We start from the raw sequence: 10,260 nt of genomic DNA on the forward strand, positions 1-10,260 counted from the left end.
GACATCGCACAAGTGTTATATAACAAGAAAAACAAAAGCAATGCAACTTTGTAGGCCCTAGATTGAGATGCATTGTAGTACACATCAAACATTGCAGGGAATAGATCTGACTACTACAACCTTGGGTCAAGGGATTCTTTGTACCATTTTTATCTAGTCATCAAAAATAGTTCACTGAGGTACTATTAATATGCAAATAGTCAATCTAAAAAAATGATTTTTAAAAATAATCAATAGTCAAGATCCAATCAAATGAAGAAATACCACACATCCAAATAAATACATAAAATCAAACCCTAGAAATTGTAAACCTAACAAAAGGGGGAAAAAGAAAGAAACAAAAGAAAAATGATTTTAAGCTATTCATTGAAAAGGAATGTCAAGCATACAGACGTATTTTGTAAAATGTCGATCATGACATTGTTATAGTTGCCAAAGAAGCAAAAAAGAAAATTTGGTAAAGAAAAGTAGAAGACATCATCCTTACCCTCCATTTTTGTCATAAGGACTTCATGTAGATTGTTGTTGCATGACCAGTTGTATAGCACCCATTTCTACAAATAATTTGACAAATAGTCCATAAGATGGAAAACTATGTAAATACTGAAATTCTCACAACTAAGCCAAATAAACATGGATCTAAATACACATAAAAGTTGAAGTATAATTAAGTATAAGACGTAGGGGTTTTACATCACAATTTACTTTATGGAGTATAATGAAGACTATACTAGCAACTGTTCTTTGATTTGGCTTTTAATGTATACAAAGGTTGTAAAAAAAATATTGATATTCTTCTAGCAAAAGAAAAGTAGAAAGGTTTTTAACTTCAAAAATCCCATTCCCAACCATTTTCTACCATTCATATATTTTGAGATAGTATATTAAAAAATAAATTATAGAAATAAATTAGACAAACTTGGATTTGTGCCAAGCCATGAAATATTGAGCATTAACAAAATACAAATCAGCTTCAAAATAATTCATATGCAAGGGTGACTATAGAAACTGGATAAGAAGCCAGTATTCACAAAATGATATGTGAGGAACAAAAAATAAATGTGAAGCTTCTTATCTAACAAAACTTCTTAGTGATACCTCGTCAATTAGGTAGTATAGACAAGGCACATGAATTGTTTGATAGAATGGTACCATGATATTTGTTAAAAAGATTGTCTAAACTTTCATTCAAAAGTCAAACATTGGTAGGCATCACATTGGAACTAGAGGACATCATGCTCATGTGGAATGGATAAATCTTATAGAGGCACCATAGTGAAGGGAGTCATGAATCATTTGTTGCAATGTGTCAACAGAGAGGCCATCCCATGAGAAAAATTTGGTGAAGAAAAGAAGAAAAATACAAATATATGATGTGGGAAGCAGGTGCCCAGAAAAACCAACATCACCCTTACCCTCCATTGTTGTCATAAGGACTCCATGTAGACCATCATTGCATGATTAGTTCTCTAGCACCCATTTTTGCAAATAATTTGACGAACAATCCATAAGATGGAAAACTATGTAAAGGCTGAAATTCTCACAATTAAGACAAATAAACATGGATCTAAATACATATAAAATTTGAAGTATAATGAAGTATAAGACGTAGGGGTTTTACATTGCAATTTACTTTCTAAAATATAATGAAGGCTATAATGGCAACTATTCTTTGATCTTCCTTTTAATAAATGCAGAGGTTGTAAACAAAATATCGATATTCTTCTAGAAAAAGAAAAGTAGAAAGGTTTTTAACTTCAAAAACCTCATTCCCAACCATTTTATGCCATTCATATTTTTTGAGATAATATATTAAAAAATAAATTGTAGAAAGAAATTAGATGAACTTGGATTTGCGCCAAGCAATGAAATATTGAGCATTAACAAAATACAAACCAACTTCAAAATAATCCATATGTAAGGGTATCAGAAAAACTAGATAAGAAGCCAATATCCAAAAAATGGTATGTGAGGAATGAAATGCTAGGATTAAACTTCAGACTAAAATAAAAATTACATGCAAATTTAAACCATATCAAAAAATAATAGATCACATAGAAAAGAAAACAAGGCACCAAGATTTAATGTGGTTCACCCAATCCCTGGGCTACGTCCACCAAACAACAAGTCCAATATATTACGATCTAGTGATTACAACTTGAATACAATATGTAATCCCTTATAGCTCAATACCACTGCAAGAACCAATTTTTGCATCACCTCATGAAACAATCCATAACCCTAAGCCTTTCTATACAAGTATTAAACTACTTTAGAGTTATAATTAATAATTACATGTTAGCCCAAAATCCTGATAAAATAGGGCCCAATTTTTTTTAAAGAATTTATGAAGTGTGTATAATACTTCCCTAATCAGTCACCATAAACTAATAATCTTCCACTTGGGGAGTGATCATACTCCACTCTAGACAACAATCTCCCACTTGGAGACTGATCCTGTAGCAATATCGCTACCACATGGGACTCCCACTAGATCAAACCACCTTGGACTATGTTGTTCATTTATCCCTATTCACTCTAGAAGACCAACCAAAGTTGAAGAGGAATTTAGCTTCTCCCTTGTCACTACCTTTGTAAACATATCTATTGGATTGTCATCTGTATCTTGTCTAGCTTTAATTGTCCATTATCCAAAATGGATCAAAAGAAATGGTATCACAATTGTATGTGTTTTGTTTTTTAATGTAGAGCTGAATTCTTCACAAGATGAATGACACTCTCACTATCTATAAAAAAAGAATTATCTCTTTGAGGGTGTCCCAATTCTTCCAAGAAAAAATGAAGCCATATCATCTCCTTGACTGCATCTATAGTAGCAACATACTCTCGCTTTGTAGTGGATAATGCATTAACATTTTGTAACCTAGAAACCCAACTCAAAACTGCTCCACCAATAATAAAGACATAACCTGTAGTACTCCACTTGGTATCAATATCCCTTTCCAAATCTAAGTCAACATAACCCTATAAATTAGTAGTAGAGCCCCCAAAGTGTAAACATTTGCTAGATGTTCTTCTCAAATATCTGAGAATCCATTTGACTACATTCCAATGCTCAATTCCTAGATGACTCATATACCTGCTAACGACTCCCACTGTATGTGTAATATCTAGCCTAGTACATACAATAGCATACATCAAGCTTCCTACAATTGAAGCATAGGGTACCTAGGACATCTTATCCTCCTCTACTTGTGTCTTTGGACACATCTCCTTAGTCAACTTTAAATGACCAAGTAAAGGTGCACTAATAGCTTTAGCATTCTCCATAGAGAAATGTTGCAACACCTTCTCAAATAATCAGCCTGAGATAGCATCAATATCATGTTCTTCTTATCTCTACAAATCTTCATACCAAGGATTTGTTTTTTTGCCCCCAAATGCATGTGCTAATTGACATTTCAGCCCCTTAATGTGATCCATGTTAGACCCAACTGCAAGCATATCATCAACATATAAACATAGAATAATGTAGCTATCATCATCCAACCTCTTAAAATAAACACAATGATCTAAATGACACCTACTATATCCATGTTCATGCATAAACCTATCAAATTTCAGATACCATTGCTGAGGTGCTTGTTTCAAGCAATATAAACTTTTCTTCAATTTGTACACTAAGTTCTCCTTACCTTTGACCTCAAATCCCTATGGCTAAGCTATATATATCTCTTCATCCAAATCACCATGAAGGAAGACTATTTTAACATCAAGCTACTCCAAATGCAAATGTCTAGTAGCTACAATACTTAAAATAGTATGGATAGAAGTCATTTAACAATAGGAGAAAATATTTCATCAAAATTGATGCCTTTTTTCTATGCAAATCCTTTTATAACTAACCCAACTTTAAATATTTTCTTACCTGCTTCCTCTTGTTTCAACCTGTAAACCCACTTATTCTGTAAAGCCCTTTTACCTATGGGCAACTTGCATAAATCCCATTTCTTATTTTTCAGCAAATCTTTCTTTGCAGACTCCCACTAAGTCTTATTATCCACCTACACAACTTCATCATAACATTCAAGTTCACTAGCATCTGTTAGTAAAATAGAATACAAAGGCAGAGAAAATCTTTTTAGATGTCTACATATCCTTGTGGAATGTCTAACATTCATTGGGGTGTGTGGTATTTGTTGTTGTACATCATGAGGAATTGTTGGAACATCAACTTTTGGAGTATCATCCAACACTACATAATCATCTTCTTTCTTCTCATGTTGCTGCAACAGATCTTTGTACAACACTTTCTCACTGAATATGACATCCTTGCTTCTTACAATTTTTTGATTTTTAAAATCCCAAAGTCTATAACCAAATTCATTAATGCCATATCCAATAAATACACATTTCTTTAACTTAGCTTTTAGCTTGGTTCTATTTTCACAATTTATATGAGAAAATGCTTCACAACCGAAGGTTCTGAGAAAATAATAACTCACTTTCTTACCAATCCATGCTTCTTTTGGAATACCATAGCCCAAAGGAGTAGAGGGAGCTATAATAATCAAATAAATAGTAGTACTGACAACCTCTACCCACATGTGTAAGGGCAACCCAACATGTAACCTCATGCTCCTTGCACGCTCCATTATAGTCTTGTTCATGCATTCAATCACTCCATTTTCCTGTGGAGTATTTTGAATAGTTTTCTATCTATGAATACCATTAGTGGAGCAATAATCTTCAAATTCATGACTACAATACTCACCACCATTATCAGATTTGAGACATTTTAATTTCTTACCAGTCTCATTTTCAACCAAGCATTTCCATTTCTTAAAAGTTTGAGGTACATCAAATTTCTGTCTAAGGAAAAATCCATACTTTTTGAGTTGCATCATCAATAAATGTAACATTATAATGAAAGCCACCAAGGGAAGATATTTGAGACGATCCCCATACATCAATATGCACAAGCTCTAATTTCTCTCTTTTATTTTCCTTCCTAATCTTCACAAAACTCACTCTTCTTTATTTTCTATGGACACAACTTTCACAAAAGCCTATATTAACACATTTTAGACTTGGTAGAACTTTCTTTGAATAAAGTATTTTCATACCTTTTTCACTCATGTGCCCAATTCTATTGTGCCATAGTGCTGAAACAGAATTTATAGTAACTATTTGTTCTCCCTACTCAATTGTAGCAACTATTCTTGAACATTTATTTTTCTCTGAAACAATTAAAATAGAAGGAACGATATGACCTGTACAAAGATATAAGGTGCCTACTTTCACACCTTTTGCTACTATAAGGAAACCTTTTGAAACCTTCCAATTTTTATCATTAAAATTAACTACACAACCCTCATCACCGAGTTGACTTGCTGAAATTAATTTCCTATTCAACCTTGGAACATGTCTTACCTCATGTAGTAGCCAATGATTCCCATTTTGCAACTTAATCTTAACTTTTCCTTTTTCAAAAATATGACAAGGTTTATTATCCCCCAAATAAACAAGTCCAAAATCCCCTTAGACATTATCAATGAAATAACCTTTATGAAGTGTAACATGAAATGAAGCACTAGAATCTAAAACCCATGAATCATCAACACTTTCTAAAGACAAAAGCAAAGCATCCTCTTCAAATTCATTACTTACCACATTTGCCTTCTTGTCTCTATCTGGTTTATCTCCTCCATTTTTCTTTTGAGTCCACTAATCTTTCTTTTTATGCCTTGTTTTACCAGAGTACCAACAATCATTTGGTCCTCTCAATTAAGACCTCTCCCTCTTTGGCTTTCCTCTTGATTTCTCACAATTTTTGGAATTACTTCCTCTCTCATTCATTTTTCCTTGACTTTGAGCATTCAAAGAACTTCCTGATGTAGATCCACCTAAGGTTTTCCTACAAGTTTCCTCACTGAAAATAACACTGATCACATCATCATATTTTTGGGTACTAGATCCAAAAACAAAATTACTCATAGCCATTACCACATCATTCCAACTTCCAAGTAAAGAACACAAAATCAAAAGAGTCCAATTTCTTCATCAAAATTAATACCCATAGAAGATAATTGACTAGTAACAACATTAAACTCATTTAAATGATCCACAACAGATCCACCTTCTGTCATTTTCATATCAAATAAACACTTTATGAGAAATACCTTGTTTGAAGTGGAGGGCTTTTCATACATTTTCTTTAGGGTTTTCATCAACTCTTCTGTCATCTTCTTTTTTGTAACATTAAATGCCATCGATGGTGCCAGGCATAATCAAATGCTTCCAAGTGCCTTTCTATCTAAAAGATGCCATTTATCATTTGACATAGATCCTTGATTCTTGATTTTTCCTTCCAATGGCTTCCATAAATCATTCTGATAAAGATAGTCCTCACTTTGCATTTTCCATTACTAAAAAGTTCTTCCCATTAAACTTGTCAACCCTTAGCTTACCCTCGTTTGCCATTGCTCCCACTCAATTGTGAGACTCCCACTCAATTGTGAGACTTTCTTACAGAGGATAATTGAAAAAAAACCTCACTTTGATACCACTTGTTAGGATTAAACCTTAGACAGAAATAACAATTAGATGCAAATATAAACCATATCAGAAAATAATAGATCACATAGAAAAGAACACAAGACACCAAGATTTAACGTGGTTCACACAATCCCTAGCCTACGTCCACCAAACAAAAAATCCAATAATTTATTATCTAGTGATTACAACCTGATTAAATTTTGTAATCCCTTACAACTCAACACCATCGTAAGAATGAATTTTCCCTTACAGCTCAATACCACCACAAGAACCAATTTTTGCATCACCTTATGAAACAATCCCTAACCTTAAGCCCTTTTATAAAAGTATTAAACCAGTTTAGGGTTATAATTAATAATTACATGTCAGCCCAAAATGTACAGTACTTCTTTGATCAATCACCACAAACTAACAATCTCCCACTTGGGGACTGATCAAACGCCACACTAGAAAACATGAAAAAAATGTTAAGCTTTTTATCTAACAACACTTCTATTGGAGTTCTTTCTGGAAAAGAACATATCAGGTAGATTTAAACCTGATACCAAGAAACAAAGACCAGAGACAAGCCTAAGGATGAGCTAAATCCTATGTTCAACAAGGCTAAATCTTAGTTCTGGACCAATTAACAGAGTCAATAGGACTCACTTCACTTTAGGCTTTACTAAGCCAAGGCGGGAAAACCTAAGGGATTTGTGTGATTAACTTGATATTTCTCCATGCAAGACTATCCCCTATAGCAGAAATAGGCATTGTCTTCTATGATTTGCTGACAAACTTCCTGATTGCAGTAGCTAATTACAACCAAAGAAAGTAATAGCAAACAAGCCATGACCAACAATTCTAGTTCTTCAAAACATAAAATGGAAAATTGATATTCAATTAAAGTTTTCATCTCTCAGCATAACCTGGGTATGCAACAATAAAGAACATGTATCTTTCAAGCTGACTAGTCCCTTATCCATTGGGCATAAACTAAACCTTAACATGCAGATGGATACCTAAAGTATACTCATATATTTAGGCATATGATCTATCTATTTGACTTGCAAACATACATCACTTTTCATAACAACTGTCATACTTATGGTGAAATCCTTTTGGTGCAACCTGTAACCATGTCAATATAATCAAGCATTTACTTGGATCTTTGTTCGAACAACAAGTTCATCTAGACATACAACCTTTCAGGAATTGCAATTGAGTTCAATCTCTTCATTCTCAAACACAAAAGATTGCAAATAATAGAAGAAGGAGACAAAAATCAGAATGAAACTAAGGAAAATGAAACTCTTGCATTAATTGTATTGAAACCAATACATCATCTGTATATCAAAACTCAAAAAATACACAAAGAATGATTGTGTAATATGAAATGCATCCAAAGGAATATAATACTATTGTTCATAACAGAAGAACACTGAGAAAAATATCACAACTATGAGAAAAGCTCAGGAAATTGGAACTAGACTGGTCTCACAATCCTTCTAAAATCACCAAAGAATTGGAACACTTACAACAAGCAAAAAAAGAAGATACATAGGAGACAAGATATTTCTATTAGAGTATTTTTCATTTATACTTATTAATTAAATCATATTGATTTAATTATATAAGTTTCTATTACTCTAATTACTTAACCTTCATTTAGGTGCATTATTAATTAATTATTAATTAATAATGTGCAACCTAGCTTTTTAGTTTAGGGTTTCTATCTCACCTTTATAAGGTTGAGCCTTGTACTTTTTTAATTATCTCTAATGCATTTTTCACATTTGAGAGCATCTTTTCTTCTGTCTCCATTATTCTTCTCTTGTGATAGGTTATTGGCTGACAGGTTCTTCTTGGGTTGTGTAGAATTGATATTAATCAATTCTTTCATGGTATTAGAGCCCAGATCTATAGCTGATTGTTCATGATTTGAAGAATTTTCTTTTGGAGTTTCAAGGGTTTGATCTTTCAGAAGTTTTTTTTTGTTAGATCTGGGGACACACTTTTGTTGGAGGTCTCTTGAGCCTAAATAGACTTCACCAATGGATTCAAAGGATCGATCTGGAGAATTTTGATATGAAATTTGACCTATTTTAGTCACCAGAGCATTCTGTAAAAAAATTGGCCATTAACACGCATTTCGAGGTAAATTTTTAGAGAAAAAGTGCAAACATTTTTTTATTATTTCAAAAAAATTTGCATTTAAAAATATTTTTTCAACCTTTTTTGAAAAGTTGAAATTAAATTTCGTTGCATGCGTTTTGAAAAAGAGGAGAAAATAAGTTTTTAACTTTTTATCAACTTTTCAAAAAGTTGACGTGACTGCAAAGGACAAAGGCTTGGTATGCCTATGTAGGTAGGGTATGCAGGGGACACATTAGGAGGGTATGCCTGTACACCTGCACGCGTTAGCGAATATGCCATTTTTTAAATCAAAATTTTTTTTTTCCTTCTCCACCACCATTTTTGGTGGATTTTTTGGTGAGATCCGCCTTTTTTGGTGAGATTTTTGGAGATCAGCTAAATTCGGCAAATTTTTTGGTATTTTGCACATGCAAAATTTTTTAAATTTTTGGGCACGCATTTCGAGGTGCCACATCAGCACATAGTCAACAGTGACATTAGTGCCCAGTCAACTGCAACATCAGTGACCAGTCAACTAGTGATGTCAGCCCCCAATCAACTGCCACATCAGTGCATTATCAGTGATGACATCATCAAAATGTCATATGACGGCTGTACGGTCATCAAATTTTTTCCCATGTCTGTAATTTTCCAGAGAGCCTTTTTTTGGACCTATAGTTGGTTTTTTGGCCATAACTTGGGCAGACAGAGGTCTTTTTCTGATCTAAAAGAATCACCGAAAAGCTGGTTCAGAGACAAAGACAATGGTGCTAGTTTCATTTGACCTTCCAAATTTAGTGTTGAAGTAGAGACTTCTATTTCCCTCTTCTCTTCATCCAAAATCCAGGTTCTTTTCTCAATTTTTATGCTTTCTATAGTTGTTTTCTTTGGTATTTGAGGGATATCATTATCTATTGTGGGGGGGAGCACTTTCTTTTCTGTACTTTAATTCAGAATAAGACCCTTCTACTTCTGTCTTCTTCTCTTAATGACGAACTCCTCTGTCGCTTGCCTTACACCACACAACTACCATACTTGGAAAGGACAGATGACTAGATTGCTTATGGCAAAGGGGTTATGGTCATGTCTTGATGCAGCTCAACCAGTTCTACAGAGGCCTTATGAGCTTCTTATGCAGTGCAATTAAATGGATGAGGCAATAGGCCTCATTGCAATGAATATTTCAGATGGGTTATTGTTTCACCTGGATGGTTTGAATACACCCAGGGCTATGTAGGAAAAGTTTTCAACCTTATTTGGCACAATGAATCAATTCAAGATTCTACAGATAGATGCAAAGTTTACCTCCTTGATTCCTAAATCATTTACTAGCATTAAGGATTTCTTGATGAAATTCAAGTCTCTTCGATCTATGTTACAGGTTGCTGGAAAGACAAAATCTGATAATGAGTGTATCTTCCTGATACTGTCCAAGCTTCGAGGACCTTATCAGATTTTCACTTTTACCTTCTACTCCACTATGGATGCTCTAGGAGCATGACATGTTATCCCCTCTTTTGAGACCTTTTGTGACCGGTTGACTCGTGAGCAATCAAAGCTCATTTAGATGGATTCTCTTACAGGTTCACTGTAATAGGCATTGCTTGCCAAGCCACCTCAGAGTAC

Source organism: Cupressus sempervirens, chromosome 10, assembly GCF_028749045.1.
Source record: "Cupressus sempervirens isolate cs-2001-9-10 chromosome 10, ASM2874904v1, whole genome shotgun sequence".
NCBI classification, from domain to species: domain Eukaryota; kingdom Viridiplantae; phylum Streptophyta; class Pinopsida; order Cupressales; family Cupressaceae; genus Cupressus; species Cupressus sempervirens.